Below are 21,812 nucleotides of genomic sequence, written 5' to 3' on the forward strand. Positions count from 1 at the left end.
ACCATCAATATGTTGCATACAAGAGACTCATCTTAGACACAGGGACACAAAGAAACTGAAAGTGAAAGGATGGAAAAAATATTTCATGCAAGCTACAGCCAAAAGAAAGCAGGTGTAGCAATATTAATCTCAGATAAAATAGACTTCAAATGCAGGGATGTTTTGAGAGACAAAGAAAGCCACTACATACTAATAAAAGGGGCAATTCAGCAAGAAGAAATAACAATCGTAAATGTCTATGCACCCAATCAAGGTGCCACAAAATACATGAGAGAAACACTGGCAAAACTAAAGGAAGCAATTGATGTTTCCACAATAATTGTGGGAGACTTCAACACATCACTCTCTCCTATAGATAGATCAACCAGACAGAAGACCAATAAGGAAATTGAAAACCTAAACAATCTGATAAATGAATTAGATTTAACAGACATATACAGGACATTACATCCCAAATCACCAGGATACACATACTTTTCTAGTGCTCACGGAACTTTCTCCAGAATAGATCATATGCTGGGACATAAAACAAGCCTCAATAAATTTAAAAAGATTGAAATTATTCAAAGCACATTCTCTGACCACAATGGAATACAATTAGAAGTCAACAACCATCAGAGACTTAGAAAATTCACAAATACCTGGAGGTTAAACAACACACTCCTAAACAATCAGTGGGTTAAAGAAGAAATAGCAAGAGAAATTGCTAAATATATAGAGACGAATGAAAATGAGAACACAACATACCAAAACCTATGGGATGCAGCAAAAGCAGTGCTAAGGGGGAAATTTATAGCACTAAACGCATATATTAAAAAGGAAGAAAGAGCCAAAATCAAAGAACTAATGGATCAACTGAAGAAGCTAGAAAATGAACAGCAAACCAATCCTAAACCAAGTACAAGAAAAGAAATAACAAGGATTAAAGCAGAAATAAATGACATAGAGAACAAAAAAACAATAGAGAGGATAAATATCACCAAAAGTTGGTTCTTTGAGAAGATCAACAAGATTGACAAGCCCCTAGCTATACTGACAAAATCAAAAAGAGAGAAGACCCATATAAACAAAATAATGAATGAAAAAGGTGACATAACTGCAGATCCTGAAGAAATTAAAAAAATTATAAGAGGATATTATGAACAACTGTATGGCAACAAACTGGATAATGTAGAAGAAATGGACAATTTCCTGGAAACATATGAACAACCTAGACTGACCAGAGAAGAAATAGAAGACCTCAACCAACCCATCACAAGCAAAGAGATCCAATCAGTCATCAAAAATCTTCCCACAAATAAATGCCCAGGGCCAGATGGCTTCACAGGGGAATTCTACCAAACTTTCCAGAAAGAACTGACACCAATCTTACTCAAACTCTTTCAAAACACTGAAGAAAATGGAACACTACCTAACTCATTTTAAGAAGCTAACATCAATCTAATACCAAAACCAGGCAAAGATGCTACAAAAAAGGAAAACTACCGGCCAATCTCCCTAATGAATATAGATGCAAAAATCCTCAACAAAATACTTGCAAATCGAATCCAAAGACACATTAAAAAAATCATACACGATGACCAAGTGGGGTTCATTCCAGGCATGCAAGGATGGTTCAACATAAGAAAAACAATCAGTGTATTACAACACATTAACAAGTCAAAAGGGAAAAATCAATTGATCATCTCAATAGATGCTGAAAAAGCATTTGACAAAATCCAACATCCGTTTTTGATAAAAACACTTCAAAAGGTAGGAATTGAAGGAAACTTCCTCAACATGATAAAGAGCATATATGAAAAACCCACAGCCAGCATAGTACTCAATGGTGAGAGACTGAAAGCCTTCCCTCTAAGATCAGGAACAAGACAAGGATGCCCGCTGTCACCACTGTCATTCAACATTGTGCTGGAAGTGCTAGCCAGGGCAATCCGGCAAGACAAAGAAATAAAAGGCATCCAAATTGGAAAAGAAGAAGTAAAACTGTCATTGTTTGCATATGATATGATCTTATATCTAGAAAACCCTGAGAAATCGACGATACAGCTGCTAGAGCTAATAAACAAATTTAGCAAAGTAGCGGGATACAAGGTTAATGCACATAAGTCAGTAATGTTTCTATATGCTAGAAATGAACAAACTGAAGAGACACTCAAGAAAAAGATACCATTTTCAATAGCAACTAAAAAAATCAAGTACCTAGGAATAAACTTAACCAAAGATGTAAAAGACCTATACAAAGAAAACTACATAACTCTACTAAAAGAAATAGAAGGGGACCTTAAAAGATGGAAAAATATTCCATGTTCATGGATAGGAAGGCTAAATGTCATTAAGATGTCAATTCTACCCAAACTCATCTACAGATTCAATGCAATCCCAATCAAAATTCCAACAACCTACTTTGCAGACTTGGAAAAGCTAGTTATCAAATTTATTTGGAAAGGGAAGATGCCTCGAATTGCTAAAGACACTCTAAAAAAGAAAAACAAAGTGGGAGGACTTACACTCCCTGACTTTGAAGCTTATTATAAAGCCACAGTTGCCAAAACAGCATGGTACTGGCACAAAGATAGACATATAGATCAATGGAATCGAATTGAGAATTCAGAGATAGACCCTCAGATCTATGGCCGACTCATCTTTGATAAGGCCCCCAAAGTCACTGAACTGAGCCATAATGGTCTTTTCAACAAATGGGGCTGGGAGAGTTGGATATCCATATCGAAAAGAATGAAAGAGGACCCCTACCTCACCCCCTACACAAAAATTAACTCAAAATGGACCAAAGATCTCAATATAAAAGAAAGTACCATAACACTCCTAGAAGATAATGTAGGAAAACATCTTCAAGACCTTGTATTAGGCGGCCACTTCCTAGACTTTACACCCAAAGCACAAGCAACAAAAGAGAAAATAGATAAATGGGAACTCCTCAAGCTTAGAAGTTTCTGCACCTCAAAGGAATTTCTCAAAAAGGTAAAGAGGCAGCCAACTCAATGGGAAAAAATTTTTGGAAACCATGTATCTGACAAAAGACTGATATCTTGCATATACAAAGAAATCCTACAACTCAATGACAATAGTACAGACAGCCCAATTATAAAATGGGCAAAAGATATGAAAAGACAGTTCTCTGAAGAGGAAATACAAATGGTCAAGAAACACATGAAAAAATGTTCAGCTTCACTAGCTATTAGAGAGATGCAAATTAAGACCACAATGAGATACCATCTAACACCGGTTAGAATGGCTGCCATTAAACAAACAGGAAACTACAAATGCTGGAGGGGATGTGGAGAAATTGGAACTCTTATTCATTGTTGGTGGGACTGTATAATGGTTCAGCCACTCTGGAAGTCAGTCTGGCAGTTCCTTAGAAAACTAGATATAGAGCTAACATTCGATCCGGCGATTGCACTTCTCGGTATATACCCGGAAGATCGGAAAGCAGTGACACGAACAGATATCTGCACGCCAATGTTCATAGCAGCATTATTCACAATTGCCAAGAGATGGAAACAACCCAAATGTCCTTCAACAGATGAGTGGATAAATAAAATGTGGTATATACACACGATGGAATACTACGCGGCAGTAAGAAGGAACGATCTCGTGAATCATATGACAACATGGATGAACCTTGAAGACATAATGCTGAGCGAAATGAGCCAGGCACAAAAAGAGAAATATTATATGCTACCACTAATGTGAACTTTGAAAAATGTAAAACAAATGGTTTATAATGTAGAATGTAGGGGAACTAGCAGTAGAGAGCAATTAAGGAAGGGGGAACAATAATCCAAGAAGAACAGATAAGCTATTTAACGTTATGGGGATTCCCAGAAATGACTATGGTCTGTTAATTTCTGATGGATATAGTAGGAACAAGTTCACAGAAATGTTGCTATATTATGTAACTTTCTTGGGGTAAAGTAGGAACATGTTGGAAGTTAAGTAGTTATCTTAGGTTAGTTGTCTTTTTCTTACCCCCTTGATATGGTCTCTTTGAAATGTTCTTTTATTGTATGTTTGTTTTCTTTTTAACTTTTTTTTTCATACAGTTGATTTAAAAAAGAAGGGAAAGTTAAAAAAAAAAAAGAAAAACAAGGAAAAAAAAAAAGATGTAGTGCCCCCTTGAGGAGCCTGTGGAGAATGCAGGGGTATTCGCCTACCCCACCTCCATGGTTGCTAACATGACCACAGACATAGGGGACTGGTGGTTTGATGGGTTGAGCCCTCTACCATAAGTTTTACCCTTGGGAAGACGGTTGCTGCAAAGGAGAGGCTAGGCCTCCCTATATTTGTGCCTAAGAGTCTCCTCCTGAATGCCTCTTTGTTGCTCAGATGTGGCCCTCTCTCTCTGGCTAAGCCAACTTGAAAGGTGAAATCACTGCCCTCCCCCCTACGTGGGATCAGACACCCAGGGGAGTGAATCTCCCTGGCAACGTGGAATATGACTCCCGGGGAGGAATGTAGACCCGGCATCGTGGGACGGAGAACATCTTCTTGACCAAAAGGGGGATGTGAAAGGAAATGAAATAAGTTTCAGTGGCAGAGAGATTCCAAACGAGCCGAGAGATCACTCTGGTGGGCACTCTTACGCACACTTTAGACAACCCTTTTTAGGTTCTAAAGAATTGGGGTAGCTGGTGGTGGATACCTGAAACTATCAAACTACAACCCAGAACCCATGAATCTCGAAGACAGTTGTATAAAAATGTAGCTTATGAGGAGTGACAATGGGATTGGGAAAGCCATAAGGACCAAACTCCACTTTGTCTAGTTTATGGATGGATGTGTAGAAAAGTAGGGGAAGGAAACAAACAGACAAAGGTACCCAGTGTTCTTTTTTACTTCAATTGCTCTTTTTCACTCTAATTATTATTCTTGTTATTTTTGTGTGTGTGTTAATGAAGGTGTCAGGGATTGATTTAGGTGATGAATGTACAACTATGTAATGGTACTGTAAACAATCGAAAGTACAATTTGTTTTGTATGACTGCGTGGTATGTGAATATATCTCAATAAAATGATGATAAAAAAAAAAAGAAAAAAAAAAAAAAAAACTACAGAAAAGAGTTAAAGGGCTACATTTACTGGGCAAGTACCGAATGAAGAAAACGCAGCTTCGAAGAGGCATAGGAGAAGCTCCTGGCACCCTTGCTGGCCTTTCCCTCACCCTATCCCCAGGGCAATGTGGAGCTGGCCAGCGTTGCCTTTGTGCATCCCTGGCACCCATCCAGCTAGGAAAGACTGATCTAGGACACTCCCTAGCTCACTACCCCTCCCAGAATTTGCCCTTCAGGCAAAAGGAGCTTGGGACAGGGAAAGCTGTGTAAGAAAAAATTAAGTTGGGTGGCCTGGGGCAAAGGCTTACCTGCTGTAAGTCCTGTGGTGGAGCAGTCAGGTGAGAGAGAAGTTCTGCTTCCTAAGGAGTAGAGGAGACATTCAAATTCCTGTAAACAGGGGAACTCCAAAAACCACTAGCAAAAGACTAGGACAAGACACAGGCTCAGAAAAGACAAGAAGGACCAGCACTTTGCGTTCACCTTGGCCTGGCCATCTTGATAGGAAGGCTGAGCTCTGAAGAAGAGAACTAGCCATTGCAAAGCCTACTTGCAAAGACTTGAATGGTGTTTTTTGTTTGTTTGTTTTGTTTTGTTTTTGCATTGGTTGTTTGGTTTTGTTAGCTCCTGGCACTCAAGAAAAACTCTATCATATCTCCAGCTGGATACAAACTCAGGAAACAGGCAGGTCAGGGACTAAATCCCAGAGTTAACATTATAAAATATTGAAATGTACATTGTGCAACAAAGGATTACAAGACAAACAAAGAAACAGGAAATGATGCCCATCCAAAGAAACAAAACAAAAATCCAGAAGCCGTCAATGAAGAAGACAGACTATAGACATACCAGACAAGGACTTTAAAAAGATGATCTTCAATATGCACAAGGAAATCAAGGAAAATACAGAAAAGGAACTAAAGGATATCAGGGGAAAAAATGAATGAAAAATAAGAGTATCTCAGTAAAGAGAAAGGAACTTTTAAAAAGGAAATAAGTAGAACAAACTGCAGACCAAAATACCTGAAATGAAAAATTCCCAGGAATGTTTCAATAGCAAATTGGAGCTGGCCAAGACACTTGAAATGAGTCATGCTGAGAGGCAGAAAGAAAGAATTAGACAAAGCAAAAATAGCCTAAGAGATCTGTGGGACACCATCAAGCACACCAATATATGCATTATAGGAGTCCCAGAGGGAGAAGAAGGAAAGAAGCTGAAGGAATATTCAAATAAATAATGACAGAAAACCTACCAAACTTTACAAAAGACATGAATATGCACATCTGTCCTAGTTTGCTAATGCTGCAGAATGCAAAACACCAGAGATGGATTGGCTTTTATAAAACGGGGATTTATTTCGCTACACAGTTACAGTCTTAAGGCCACAAAGCATCCAAGGCAACACATCAGCAATCGGGTACCCTCACCGGAGGATGGCCAATGGCCTCCGGAAAACCTCTGTTAGCTAGGAAGGCAGCTGGCATCTGCTCCAAAGCTCCGGCCTCAAAACGGCTTTCTCCCAGGACGTTCCTCTCCAGCAAGCTTGCTTCTCTTCAAAACATCACTCCCAGCTGCACTCTCTTTTCTCTCTTTGAGTCAGCTCATTTATATAGCTCCACCGATCAAGGCCCACCCTGAATGGGTGGGGTCACGCCTCCATGGGAACATCTCATCAAAATTATCTCCCACAGCTGGGTGGGGCACACTCCAAGCAAATCTAACCAACACCAAAACTTCTGCCCCACACAAGACTACAAAGATAATGGCATTTGGGGGACACAATACACTCAAACTGGCACATTCCACCCCCTGGAACCCAAAATGGCATTATCTTTCCAAATACAAAATACATTCATTTATCACAAAAACTTAAATCATTTCAGTAACAAAAGTTAAGTACAAAATCCCATCAAAATAAGTTTAGGCTTGGTCAGTTCTAAGGCATAATTCCCCTCTAGCTGTGGATCTGTGAACCTAGAACAAGTTATGTGCTTCCAATATATAAAGGAGAGACATTCATAGGATAAACATTTCCATTGCCATAAGGAGAAACAGTAAGGAAAACAGGGTTAACAGGAGCAAAACAGTTCCTAAAACCCACAGGACAAAGTCCATTAGATTTCAAAGTCTGAGAGTCATTTACAGAACGACGTTGCATCCTTGGGGCTTGAGAGAGCGGGAGCCTAACCCTTCCCAAGGGCCTTTTTGGCAGCTGTTTCCTCTCCAAATGCTTGGGTGAGTGCTCCAACATTTCCACACATTGGGGAGACCACCTTCTCGGCTCCACCCTCCTCAAACATCGGGGCAGCTCCCGGATTCCCTTCCATCTCCGGGTCACATGCTCAACCCCTTCAGAACAGTGTGGTGGCAGCCAGGCTCTCCCCAATTCCCTGGGAATGTGCTCCAACCTCTTTGGGACCTGAGGTGGCAAAACTCTTCCAGAGCATCGAGGCGGAAAGCCCACCCTCGACCTCCAGGGCAAACTCACCCTTTCCATGCATGTGGGCTGCTCTGCTCTCCCAGCCCTAAACCTCTTGACTCCAGACCTCAACCTCCATGGCTCTGTCTTTGAAGAGATTTTTCCTTTAATTTTTTCCTTGTCTGTCTCCTCCAGTCCAGACCGGCAATGGCTCCGTCTATAAAGATCTCGCAAAAATTCTGTTGGCTTTGCATGAAGCATGCAGGGGTCAAAGCCATCAGACAATAGGAGTTTCCACAAATCCTTTCTGCTTAACTCCTTATCCAATCTTGGCTTGTCCTCAGGTTGGGCTGTAGCTTCTGGGATTCTACCCACTGGAAGCCCGTAATTTTCCAAGCCATCAACTTCTGGTTTCTTTGAACCCAAGAGTTCAGTTCTAAGTTTATCTCTCTCTGCTCGCATTTTACTATAAGCTGCAAGGAGAAGCCAGGATATGTCCTCCACACGTAGTCTGGAGATCTCCTCAGCTAAGTATTCCAAGTTGTTGCTTCCAGATTCTTCCTTCCATCTGACACCAGGACTCAATTTTGCCAAATTCTCTGCCACTTTAAAACAAGGATCGCCTTTCTTCCAGTTTACAACACATTCATCATTTCTGTTCAAGTCCTCATCAGAAGTATCTTTAGAGTCCATATTTCCACAAACAGTCTCTTTAAAGCAGTTTTGGCCTTTTCTATCAAGCTCCTCACAACTCTTCCAGAAATTCCCCCTTATCCATTTAAAAAGCCGTTCCAACATGTTTGGTATTTGCAAACTCAGCAGCAAAAGCACCCCACTTCTCTGGTACCAAAATCTGTCCTAGTTTGCTAATGCTGCAGAATGCAAAACACCAGAGATGGATTGGCTTTTATAAAACGGGGATTTATTTCGCTACACAGTTACAGTCTTAAGGCCACAAAGCATCCAAGGCAACACATCAGCAATCGGGTACCCTCACCGGAGGATGGCCAATGGCCTCCGGAAAACCTCTGTTAGCTAGGAAGGCAGCTGGCATCTGCTCCAAAGCTCCGGCCTCAAAACGGCTTTCTCCCAGGACGTTCCTCTCCAGCAAGCTTGCTTCTCTTCAAAACATCACTCCCAGCTGCACTCTCTTTTCTCTCTTTGAGTCAGCTCATTTATATAGCTCCACCGATCAAGGCCCACCCTGAATGGGTGGGGTCACGCCTCCATGGGAACATCTCATCAAAATTATCTCCCACAGCTGGGTGGGGCACACTCCAAGCAAATCTAACCAACACCAAAACTTCTGCCCCACACAAGACTACAAAGATAATGGCATTTGGGGGACACAATACACTCAAACTGGCACATTCCACCCCCTGGAACCCAAAATGGCATTATCTTTCCAAATACAAAATACATTCATTTATCACAAAACTTAAATCATTTCAGTAACAAAAGTTAAGTACAAAATCCCATCAAAATAAGTTTAGGCTTGGTCAGTTCTAAGGCATAATTCCCCTCTAGCTGTGGATCTGTGAACCTAGAACAAGTTATGTGCTTCCAATATATAAAGGAGAGACATTCATAGGATAAACATTTCCATTGCCATAAGGAGAAACAGTAAGGAAAACAGGGTTAACAGGAGCAAAACAGTTCCTAAAACCCACAGGACAAAGTCCATTAGATTTCAAAGTCTGAGAGTCATTTACAGAACGACGTTGCATCCTTGGGGCTTGAGAGAGCGGGAGCCTAACCCTTCCCAAGGGCCTTTTTGGCAGCTGTTTCCTCTCCAAATGCTTGGGTGAGTGCTCCAACATTTCCACACATTGGGGAGACCACCTTCTCGGCTCCACCCTCCTCAAACATCGGGGCAGCTCCCGGATTCCCTTCCATCTCCGGGTCACATGCTCAACCCCTTCAGAACAGTGTGGTGGCAGCCAGGCTCTCCCCAATTCCCTGGGAATGTGCTCCAACCTCTTTGGGACCTGAGGTGGCAAAACTCTTCCAGAGCATCGAGGCGGAAAGCCCACCCTCGACCTCCAGGGCAAACTCACCCTTTCCATGCATGTGGGCTGCTCTGCTCTCCCAGCCCTAAACCTCTTGACTCCAGACCTCAACCTCCATGGCTCTGTCTTTGAAGAGATTTTTCCTTTAATTTTTTCCTTGTCTGTCTCCTCCAGTCCAGACCGGCAATGGCTCCGTCTATAAAGATCTCGCAAAAATTCTGTTGGCTTTGCATGAAGCATGCAGGGGTCAAAGCCATCAGACAATAGGAGTTTCCACAAATCCTTTCTGCTTAACTCCTTATCCAATCTTGGCTTGTCCTCAGGTTGGGCTGTAGCTTCTGGGATTCTACCCACTGGAAGCCCGTAATTTTCCAAGCCATCAACTTCTGGTTTCTTTGAACCCAAGAGTTCAGTTCTAAGTTTATCTCTCTCTGCTCGCATTTTACTATAAGCTGCAAGGAGAAGCCAGGATATGTCCTCCACACGTAGTCTGGAGATCTCCTCAGCTAAGTATTCCAAGTTGTTGCTTCCAGATTCTTCCTTCCATCTGACACCAGGACTCAATTTTGCCAAATTCTCTGCCACTTTAAAACAAGGATCGCCTTTCTTCCAGTTTACAACACATTCATCATTTCTGTTCAAGTCCTCATCAGAAGTATCTTTAGAGTCCATATTTCCACAAACAGTCTCTTTAAAGCAGTTTTGGCCTTTTCTATCAAGCTCCTCACAACTCTTCCAGAAATTCCCCCTTATCCATTTAAAAAGCCGTTCCAACATGTTTGGTATTTGCAAACTCAGCAGCAAAAGCACCCCACTTCTCTGGTACCAAAATCTGTCCTAGTTTGCTAATGCTGCAGAATGCAAAACACCAGAGATGGATTGGCTTTTATAAAACGGGGATTTATTTCGCTACACAGTTACAGTCTTAAGGCCACAAAGCATCCAAGGCAACACATCAGCAATCGGGTACCCTCACCGGAGGATGGCCAATGGCCTCCGGAAAACCTCTGTTAGCTAGGAAGGCAGCTGGCATCTGCTCCAAAGCTCCGGCCTCAAAACGGCTTTCTCCCAGGACGTTCCTCTCCAGCAAGCTTGCTTCTCTTCAAAACATCACTCCCAGCTGCACTCTCTTTTCTCTCTTTGAGTCAGCTCATTTATATAGCTCCACCGATCAAGGCCCACCCTGAATGGGTGGGGTCACGCCTCCATGGGAACATCTCATCAAAATTATCTCCCACAGCTGGGTGGGGCACACTCCAAGCAAATCTAACCAACACCAAAACTTCTGCCCCACACAAGACTACAAAGATAATGGCATTTGGGGGACACAATACACTCAAACTGGCACATTCCACCCCCTGGAACCCAAAATGGCATTATCTTTCCAAATACAAAATACATTCATTTATCACAAAAACTTAAATCATTTCAGTAACAAAAGTTAAGTACAAAATCCCATCAAAATAAGTTTAGGCTTGGTCAGTTCTAAGGCATAATTCCCCTCTAGCTGTGGATCTGTGAACCTAGAACAAGTTATGTGCTTCCAATATATAAAGGAGAGACATTCATAGGATAAACATTTCCATTGCCATAAGGAGAAACAGTAAGGAAAACAGGGTTAACAGGAGCAAAACAGTTCCTAAAACCCACAGGACAAAGTCCATTAGATTTCAAGTCTGAGAGTCATTTACAGAACGACGTTGCATCCTTGGGGCTTGAGAGAGCGGGAGCCTAACCCTTCCCAAGGGCCTTTTTGGCAGCTGTTTCCTCTCCAAATGCTTGGGTGAGTGCTCCAACATTTCCACACATTGGGGAGACCACCTTCTCGGCTCCACCCTCCTCAAACATCGGGGCAGCTCCCGGATTCCCTTCCATCTCCGGGTCACATGCTCAACCCCTTCAGAACAGTGTGGTGGCAGCCAGGCTCTCCCCAATTCCCTGGGAATGTGCTCCAACCTCTTTGGGACCTGAGGTGGCAAAACTCTTCCAGAGCATCGAGGCGGAAAGCCCACCCTCGACCTCCAGGGCAAACTCACCCTTTCCATGCATGTGGGCTGCTCTGCTCTCCCAGCCCTAAACCTCTTGACTCCAGACCTCAACCTCCATGGCTCTGTCTTTGAAGAGATTTTTCCTTTAATTTTTTCCTTGTCTGTCTCCTCCAGTCCAGACCGGCAATGGCTCCGTCTATAAAGATCTCGCAAAAATTCTGTTGGCTTTGCATGAAGCATGCAGGGGTCAAAGCCATCAGACAATAGGAGTTTCCACAAATCCTTTCTGCTTAACTCCTTATCCAATCTTGGCTTGTCCTCAGGTTGGGCTGTAGCTTCTGGGATTCTACCCACTGGAAGCCCGTAATTTTCCAAGCCATCAACTTCTGGTTTCTTTGAACCCAAGAGTTCAGTTCTAAGTTTATCTCTCTCTGCTCGCATTTTACTATAAGCTGCAAGGAGAAGCCAGGATATGTCCTCCACACGTAGTCTGGAGATCTCCTCAGCTAAGTATTCCAAGTTGTTGCTTCCAGATTCTTCCTTCCATCTGACACCAGGACTCAATTTTGCCAAATTCTCTGCCACTTTAAAACAAGGATCGCCTTTCTTCCAGTTTACAACACATTCATCATTTCTGTTCAAGTCATCATCAGAAGTATCTTTAGAGTCCATATTTCCACAAACAGTCTCTTTAAAGCAGTTTTGGCCTTTTCTATCAAGCTCCTCACAACTCTTCCAGAAATTCCCCCTTATCCATTTAAAAAGCCGTTCCAACATGTTTGGTATTTGCAAACTCAGCAGCAAAAGCACCCCACTTCTCTGGTACCAAAATCTGTCCTAGTTTGCTAATGCTGCAGAATGCAAAACACCAGAGATGGATTGGCTTTTATAAAACGGGGATTTATTTCGCTACACAGTTACAGTCTTAAGGCCACAAAGCATCCAAGGCAACACATCAGCAATCGGGTACCCTCACCGGAGGATGGCCAATGGCCTCCGGAAAACCTCTGTTAGCTAGGAAGGCAGCTGGCATCTGCTCCAAAGCTCCGGCCTCAAAACGGCTTTCTCCCAGGACGTTCCTCTCCAGCAAGCTTGCTTCTCTTCAAAACATCACTCCCAGCTGCACTCTCTTTTCTCTCTTTGAGTCAGCTCATTTATATAGCTCCACCGATCAAGGCCCACCCTGAATGGGTGGGGTCACGCCTCCATGGGAACATCTCATCAAAATTATCTCCCACAGCTGGGTGGGGCACACTCCAAGCAAATCTAACCAACACCAAAACTTCTGCCCCACACAAGACTACAAAGATAATGGCATTTGGGGGACACAATACACTCAAACTGGCACAACATCCAAGAAGCCAAACACTCACCAAAGAGGGTAAACTTGAAGAGAAATATGCTCAGACACATCGTGGTCAAACTGTCAAATACAAAAGGTAAAGAGAGGGTTCTAATACTGCAAGATAAAAGCAACATTTTACGTACAAGGGAGTCCCAATTAGATTAACTTCCAATTTCTCATCACAAAGTGTGGAGGCAAGAAGGCAGAGGGTTGAAATACTTAAAATAATGAGAGGAAACAATTGCCAACAAGGAATTTTATATCTGGCAAGACTTTCTTTCAAAAATAAGGGAGAGGCTAAAACTTTCCCAGGTAAACAAATGCTGAGGGAGTTCATTACCAATAGACCTGCCCTACAAGCAATGCTAAAGGGAATATTTCATGCTTAAAGGAAGGGACACTAAAAAGTGAATCAAAGCAGCACAAAGGAAAAAGACCTCTGGTAAAAGTAACCATTTTTGTAATTATAAATGCCAGTAATATGATATTGTATTTTTGTATGTAACTCCACTTCTTACTTCTTACCGGTGCTAAAATGCAAATGCTTAAACAGTGTGATAAATCTATGGCTTTGGACATACAATGTACAAAGGTATAATTTGTAACAAGTACAATAAAAAAGGTGAGGGACGGAAAGGTATAGGTACAGTATATGTGTATGCTATTGAAGTCAAGTTGGTATCAAATAAAAAATGTTTGCTGTATATTTAGAATGTTAACTTTTAACCCCATGGTAACCACAAACAACATATAAGAAAAATATATCCAGAATGAAATGAGAAGGGACTCAATATGGTACAAAACAAAAAAATCAAATAAATATGAAAGTAGGCATCATCATTAGTATTGAGGGTCAAAAATGTATCAGACTTATAAAGACCAAATAGAAAAATGGCAAAAGAAAGTTCAGCATTACCAGTAGTACTTTAAATGTAAATGGATTAAAATCTTCAATAAAAAGGCAGAGATTGACAGAATGGGTAAAATAGCACAACCCAACTGCATGATGATTATAAGAGATAAATGAGACCTCACCAAAATTAAAAACTTTGTGCATCAAAGGACTTTATCATGAAAGTAAAACAACAACCTATGAAATGGGAGAAAATATTTGGAAACCACATACATGAAAAGAGTTTAATGTCCAGAATATATAAAGAAATCCTTCAACTTAACAACAAAAAGACAAACAACCCAACTAAACAATGGGCAAAAGAATTGAATAGACATTTTTCAAAAAAAGTTATACAAATGGCCTAAAAACAGATGTAATGATGTTCAACATTAATAATCATTAGGGGAAATGCAAATCAAAACCACAATGAGATACCATTTCATACCCCCTAGAATGACTGCTATTGAAAAAATGGAAAATAAGTGTTGGAAAGGATGTGGAGAAACAGGAACACTCATTCATTGTTGGTGGGAATGTAAAATAGTGCTATGGAAAACAGTTTGGTGGATCCTCAGAAAGTTAAGTATAGAGAATTACCATGTGACTTGGTGTTCCAGTTTGCTAAAGCTACCAAAATGCAATGTACCAGAAATGGATTGGCTTTTACAGTGGGGGTTTATTAGTTCACTAATTTACAGTTCTAAGGCCATGAAAATGTCCCCATTAAGGCATGAAGATTAAGATACCTTGACAGAAGAAAGGACAATGGCGTCTGGAACACCTCTGTTAGCTGGGAAGGCACATGGCTGGCATCCGCTGGTCCTTTTCTCCCAGGTTGCGTTGCTTTCGGCTCCTGAATCCGGTGGCTTTCTCTTTAAGCACCTGTGGGTTCTCACTTTGCTTCTCTGTGGCAAACTCTGGGCTTCATCTCTTAGCTTAGCATCTCCAAATGTCTTTCTGTCTGTATCTCCAAGCATCTGGGTATGTTGGTTCTGAGCTCTCTTTCTCCCTGAGCTCTCTTAAGGATCCCAGTAAAGTAATTAAGACCCACTTTGAATGGATGGGATCATATCTCCATGGTAATAAACTAATCAAAAGGTTCCACCCAAAATTGGGTGGGTCACATCTTCATAGAAACAACCTAATCAAAAGATCTCATCCACAATAGGTCTGCCCCTAAAAAAGTGGATTAAAAGAACCTAGTCTTTTATGGGTTACATAACAGAGCCAAACCAGCACACTTGGCAATCCCACTACAGGGTTTATAACCCAAAAGAATTGAAAGCAGGGATTTGAACGGATATTTTCACATTGATAGTCATAGCAGCATTATTCACAATTGTCAAAAGATGAAATCAACCCAAATATCCATCAAGTAATGAATTGATAAACAAAATGTGGTACATACAAGCAGTTGAATATTATTCATTCATAAAATGGAATGAAATTCTGATACATGTGACAATATGGATGAAACTTGAAGACATCTTATTGAGTGAAATAAGCCAGACACAAAAGGACAAATATTGTATGATCTCACTGATATGACATAATTAGAATAAGCAAATTCATAGATTCAGAAAAGAGAGTATAAGTTACCAGAGGCCAGAGTGGGAGTAGGGAATGGGGAGTTAATGCTTAAATTAGGCAGAGTTTTTATTTAGGATGATGAACAAGTTTTGGTAATGGATGGTGGTGATGGTAGCACAACATTGTGAATGTAATTAATAGCAGTGAAATATATATTTGTGGCTAAAAGGGGAAATTTCAGGTTGTGTATCTGATACTAGAATAAAAATTTAAAAAAACACTTATAGGACTGTGCAAAACAAATATTGAACCCTAAAGTAAACCATGTACTATAGTTAACCAAACAATTTTTAAAATTATTTTAATCAAGAAAAGGACAAACTTTATTGACATTTCATACTCAGGCAAAGCGAGGGGTCGCTGCAGAGGTCACTCCCCCTCCAATTCTAAAAGGCAGGCTGAATTGTGAGTGCTCTGTGACTCTGCAAAGGAAAAACTCTAGTGGAGGCCTCAGACCCAGCCAGGCTACTGGTGATGAGGTGATCTGTCTGTTCACAGAAAAGCAAACCAACTTGCTGACTAGCTGACCAGGGTGGCAGAAGGCAGGCACTCCTGGAAAGCCAGGGTGAAGGCAGCCCCTCTCTGGCCTGGCAGGTTGTGGAAACTACAGAACAATGACTCTAGATTCCATTGTGCCTAGCCAGCTCTCCAGGCTGGCCTTGCAGATCATTAGAAAATCCAAGCAGGGCAGTGTAATTATAAAAATGTCTTCTCGTCAATTGCAACAAATGTACCACACTAATGCAATATGCTAATAATAGGGTGAAATATGAGAACTCTGTATTTTATGCATGGTTTTTCCACAAACCTACAACTTCTCTTACGCAAAATTTTAAAATAATAAAAATAAAAAACCCTCACACTTTGTCAGCTGTCTTCCTTTCTCACAAGCATCTCTAGGAGGAGATCTTAAGATGTAGCCTGACACAAGAGGGTTAACAAAGGATTTGGAATCCGACAGACTCAGGCTAAAGGCTGCTGTGTACACCTTTTACTTGGTGTCTTCTATTTAATAGCTGTACAGTTTTGGGCAAGTCCTCCATGGAGCTTCAATTTCCTCATGGACCAAATGGGGATAATGGACTGCTGTGAGGATTAGGTAAGTGGGTGCAATGGTGCACTGTAGATGCTAAAGGGATGCTATTACTATAATTATTTTTATGAGTCAGAGAACAGGTTGGCCAAGTTCTGGGACTTGGAAAGTGTGTGTGAGTCCCCTGCCATGTTGGGTAGTCATTCTGATGATTCCCATATTTGGTTTGAGCTCCAAACAGGGGTCTCTTTCTGCTGGCTGCCTTCTCAGGGAGGACAGGCTTCAAGCAGACAAGCATTAGGTCTTGAATCCTGGGATCATGTCACCCTCTTTGGGGGTCCTTCCCTGGCGACATTGCAGGGGGCATCAATCAGTCATCCTTTTAAAGATGAAGTCAATTACAAAAACCCCATCTACTCTTCCTTTCTCATCTGGAAATGGGCCCATCTTCAGGAAGCCTTCTGCCCCAGCTTCAGCCACCACTGCTGAGCCACCAGGACTTTTCAGACATTCCACTTCCCTGAGGACAAGCCTGGGTGACATCCTCTCCCTCCAAGAGATTTTTGATTGTCACAACCTGGGGGATGCTACTAGCAGCTAGAGGGTAGAAACAAAGGATGCTGCTAAATATCCCACATTGCACAGGACAGCCTCCCTCAGCAAAGAATCATCCAGCCCATGATGTCAAGAGTGCCAAGGTTGAGAAAGCCTGTCTTGGATGGACGTACGCAGGGTGGCTTGTGGCTTGCATCTTCCAGGTCCTGCCCCAGGCATCTTTGCATACGTCCAGTTTACAGACAGAATGCTTGAAGCCACATGAGGTTATATGACTTCCCCAAAGTCATTTTCCTATCCAAGAGATGTTTTTCTGACTCTAAGGCTCATTATCTGTTAGAGATCTGCATCCTCAAGAGTTCCTGATAATTGAGGCTTACGGTAAGACTTTAAAATAAAACCTTCAAAGGATGCCTTGAGCCAACAGAAAGAAGTTCTGGATTTCTCCTGCCTTTTGAGTTGTCCCTAAGACAACCCTCCTATGGCTCCTTATTCCCTTATTCCCGACTCAGAGGATTCAGCCTGGCTCCTTAGCCTCAGGCATGCTCTTTCAGTGGTTCTCCCACAACTTACATTCTTTTTCATAACCATGCCCTGGTTCACTATTTCCCAAATGGGACCCCCATTCCACCTTGGAATACCAGATGATTTTAGAGGGAGAAAAAGATGACTTTTTCAATTGAACACTTAGGTATTTAATGTGTATGAGGGAAAAAGAAACTTTTTTGAAACTTCTTTTCAAAAAAGAAATTGGCTCACAGTTTCAGAGGCTAGAAGGCTTGCTTCCTCCTGGGGTCAGAATCTTCTGGCTGGTGGACAACATTTGTGGCTCCTTGGATTTCCCCATCACATGACAAAGCACATGGCAGCATCTTCTCCTTTTTCTCTAGGTTCTTTAACTTCCAGCTTCTGACTGCTCCCCACGGCTTCTCTCTCTGATCCAATTTCTTTTGCTTATTAGGACTTCAGCCGTGTTGGATTAAGGTCAACCCTCACTCAGTTTCAGCACACTTTAACTAGCAACATCTTCAAAGATCCTATTTACAAATGGGCTCTCTCCCACAGGACCAGGGGTTGGGACCCAAACATGCCTTTTGTAGGGGACGTGACTCAATTCCCAACACCCATGATACAGTGTTTTATTATTGTTGCTACTTTTTATATAGTTCCTGTTACGGATTGATCTGTGGCCCCCAAAAGATAAGTTCAAGTCCTAACTCCCGGTATCTATGAATGTGACCTTATTTGAACATAGGGTCTTTGAGACGCAATTAGTTAAGATGATTACAGGTGGGTCTTAATCCAATATGCGTGGTGTCCTCATAAGAAGTCCTGACACAAATGCGATCTTCTAGAGAGTTCTGAGGGAGCACAGCCGACGCCTAGATATCAGACATGTAGCCTCCAGACCTGTGAGAGAATAAATAAATGTTTATGGCTTTAAGCCGCCCAGTTTGTGATCATTTGTTACAGTATCCCTAGAAAGCAAATTATCATTTCTTTTTAAGTAAATGCATGTAAATGTCAAAAAATAGCACATTTAAAAATTCTATGTAAATATGGTATATTTATGGTGGCAGTCGGGAGTAGAAAATATCAGGAAGATGCAAAGACCTGAAGTGTGTGCCTTTGCCCGAGCTGTTTCCTCCAACCCGGGGTGGGGGGGTGCCCTTCTCCCCACCTCTCCTCCCTGTCCCCCCCACCCCCACCCCCTGCCATTGCCTCCTGGAAGGCCCAGGTCAGGCTGTGATTCCTCCACGAAGCCCTCCTCCTCACTGCCCATCCAGGCTGAGTCCAGTGTTTCCTCTATGAGTCCCTGGAGGCAGGACACATGGCTGAGGAAACGTGGAAGCCAGTCGGCCCGACACAGAGCTGGGCTGCGGAGAGGCTGAACCCGCAGGACACTGGGCCCTGCTTGTTACTGGGAAGAGCCAATCCCCAGTCCAGCCCATGCCTGGAAAGGAGCTCCCATCCAGAGCATCGCTTTAGTCACAAGCCGGGGCAGGAGGGCAGTTCAGCGTTGTCTCTATATTCTCCCCAGCCGGGAGCCAGGCTCTGTGCAGTGCTGCACGCCCACCTGGATTAAACGTGGGCTTGTTGGCTGCCAGAAAGTCTCTGAGCCTGGGACTGGGAGACCGGGATTGGTTTGAGTTGGACCAAATCAGTTGTTTTTTTTTTTCCCCTCTGAATTCATCTGTAAAATGGGAGGGTGGAGTAGTTAGTACCCATCTCCATAGGTAGTTGTGAGTTTTAGTTTTAATCTGAGTGCACTGTAAGCCATAAAGCACTTTAGAATGAGTGCAAGGGGTTGTTATTTTGATCTCATAAATGAGGCCAGCCCGGTGCTGCGGGGTTTGCAGTACGATGCTGTGTAACCAGAATAACCGGATTGCATGTTCATGCATCTGTACATACGTGCACGCACACACGCACACACCCTGATTACGGAATGGGGCTCTTAGGCCTCCTGGAGATGCCACGAGATCCAGCACACGCAAGCAGCTCAGAGAGGAAGACTGGGTCTCTGCAGTTTAGAAGGGCAAAGCTTGAGAAGAGCGCTAGAGGATCAAAATCCAGAAATGGTTTCCTCCTTTCCAATATTCAACAACACTTGATTCAGAGGCTTCTCTATGCTGGGTCCTGGCAACGTGAAGATAAAAGACATTGGCTCTGCCCTCTGCGAGCATCCATTCTAGCAGAGAGGACCCAAGACGTGAATAAGGCATTCAGTGCCGAGTGACGAGGGACGGGACCCAGAGACACGCAGGGTGCTGGGGAGCCCCCAAATCCTGGGAGGCGTAGCTCACTGAAAGGCAGATGAGAAGGAGGTGGTTTTAGGATGAAAGAAATGAATTACCACTTCATTAATCATCCTATGCATGATTCACAAGAAAAATATAATGTCTTTATTTTCCAGGGGTGTTTTCAAACTGCCTGAGTGTTTATGTTTAGGGAGAGCAACATTCTGGGATTGAGAGGCACGACTAAGTTGTCGGTCTCCTTGAAGCCTGGAGCTGTGTCGTGTACTTTCCGGCATCATCTCACAGCATCAACAGAGTGCACTGCTCGATGGTCAAGGCTGGTGATAAATGCAACGGGGTCAATGTCAAGACACTCTATGGCCTCAGACTGCCAACAAACCTCAACATGCAAGTCCTGTGCAGGGCACTGGGGGTTGGAGGAGGATGGGAAGAGGACACTGACTAAGAGGCAGGCTAAGAAGCAGGCTGCAGTCACATAACACGGAGCTGCCACCGTGCAGTGATGCTAAAGGAGAGCAATCAGGGACGCTTGCACAGAGGAGGGACAATATGCCAGAGATGGAACCAGCTCCATTCCTCCCAACCTGGCCTCCTCGAAAGCACATCCTTGGGGTTCCATCTGAGGCCCAGAAGAGCCAGGACCTGATTCCATGTTTTCCCCTCAACTTGGCATTCCTGGGTCCTAACATTTTATATTCCTCTTCCAACTCTGAGCTCCTCTAGAGCAAAGACCAATTCTTCATTATGTCCAAATCCCTGGCACAAGGTGGTTGTTGAATGAATGAAAGATCAAAACAGTATCAAGAACTATAGAGGAGCTCCAGGGGAAAACACCACATACATCGCAAACCTTGTATTCTCAAGGGTTGCAGGGGGCTTTAATTTAGATCTTGCTCATTTAATGGGTCTGAGCATTTCCTCCACATTTCCTTCTTAAAATTATTAGTAGTTCTAGGAGGCAATATATGATGCATATGAAAGATGTATGCACTATATATGTAAATTAAGAGATATAATAAAAAACAAATATCCATCAACAACCACCCAAATCAAGAATTAGAACATTTTTCATTTGGTTGCACCCATCTGGGTGAGCCTTTTCTAGCTCATACTCTTACATTCCCTCCTCCCCCCAGAGCATTCCTCATGACCGCTGAAATTTCTGCTCATTATTCTTTTACTGTATTTTTAATGATTTCCCTTCAAATGTATGTATATGACAATAATCTTTCTTGTTTTGCTTATTTATTGTTTTTGTTTTGTTTCATTTTTGGACTTGAGAAAAAGGCATCACGCTCTATGTAATCTCTATTTATTTATTTATTTTTTCCCAGTTCCCAGAGGCTTTATTGGTAAATACACTTTAAAAAAGAATGATCAATCCTATTGCTTCCAAGTCTGTGGAATTGAAGAGCTGTGTCCAGGGACACATCAAGCAGTGCCAAAAGGGAAGAGATTGTGGCTTTGTCCACCTCTTATTCATAGACCCAGCCATGAGCACAAGACTTGTAGTCAACCAACTCTTCAGGCTTAAACCATAGACTGATTTCTTTTTCAGCACTTTTTACTGAATCACTGCCATGAATGATGTTCCTGCCAACTTGAATGCAGAAGTCCCCACTAATGGTGCCTGGCTTAGAATCCGCTGGATTGCTCTCCCAAAGCATCACTGGACCTGTCTTCACCAGTTCAGTCCCTCCCAGATCTTGGCCACGACTGGCCCTGAATTCACCGACTTCACCAGCCCTGGGAAGAATGGGCGGTGCTTCAAGTCAATACAGTGTTGCTTCATGGCCACGAGGCAGAAACCCTTGTTCAAAGCTCTTGATGAGTCGCCCACCAGGCCGCGCTGCACAGCGTCCGGCTTGATCGCGATGAAGGCGCGCTCGGGTTTGGCCATGGTCCTGGAAGTTGAGTGGGTGCCGGGCGGTGCCTGCGCTGCGGTGGGGAGCAGAGACCCGGAGCGACCACTGGACGCGCGAACCTCTCGCAGAGAAGAGCTCTCTGTAATCTTACACAGCTTGCTTTCTTCGCTCATTCCGTTCCATGTTATTGCATGAGGCTATCATTCGTGTTTACCCCTGCAGAGTACTCCACTGGGCAAATGTTCCATGGTTATTGTTTATTCACTAGTTGCTAGTCGTTA

General features: G+C 42.7%; 1 pseudogene; it reads right to left on the bottom strand.

Annotated features, from left to right (window-relative positions):
- Positions 1–21,126: 21,126 nt before the first annotated feature.
- LOC119505229 lies at positions 21,127–21,566 on the bottom strand (annotated as a pseudogene).
- Positions 21,567–21,812: the final 246 nt, after the last annotated feature.

The sequence above is a fragment of the Choloepus didactylus genome, chromosome 10 (genome assembly GCF_015220235.1).
Source record: "Choloepus didactylus isolate mChoDid1 chromosome 10, mChoDid1.pri, whole genome shotgun sequence".
NCBI lineage: Eukaryota > Metazoa > Chordata > Mammalia > Pilosa > Megalonychidae > Choloepus > Choloepus didactylus.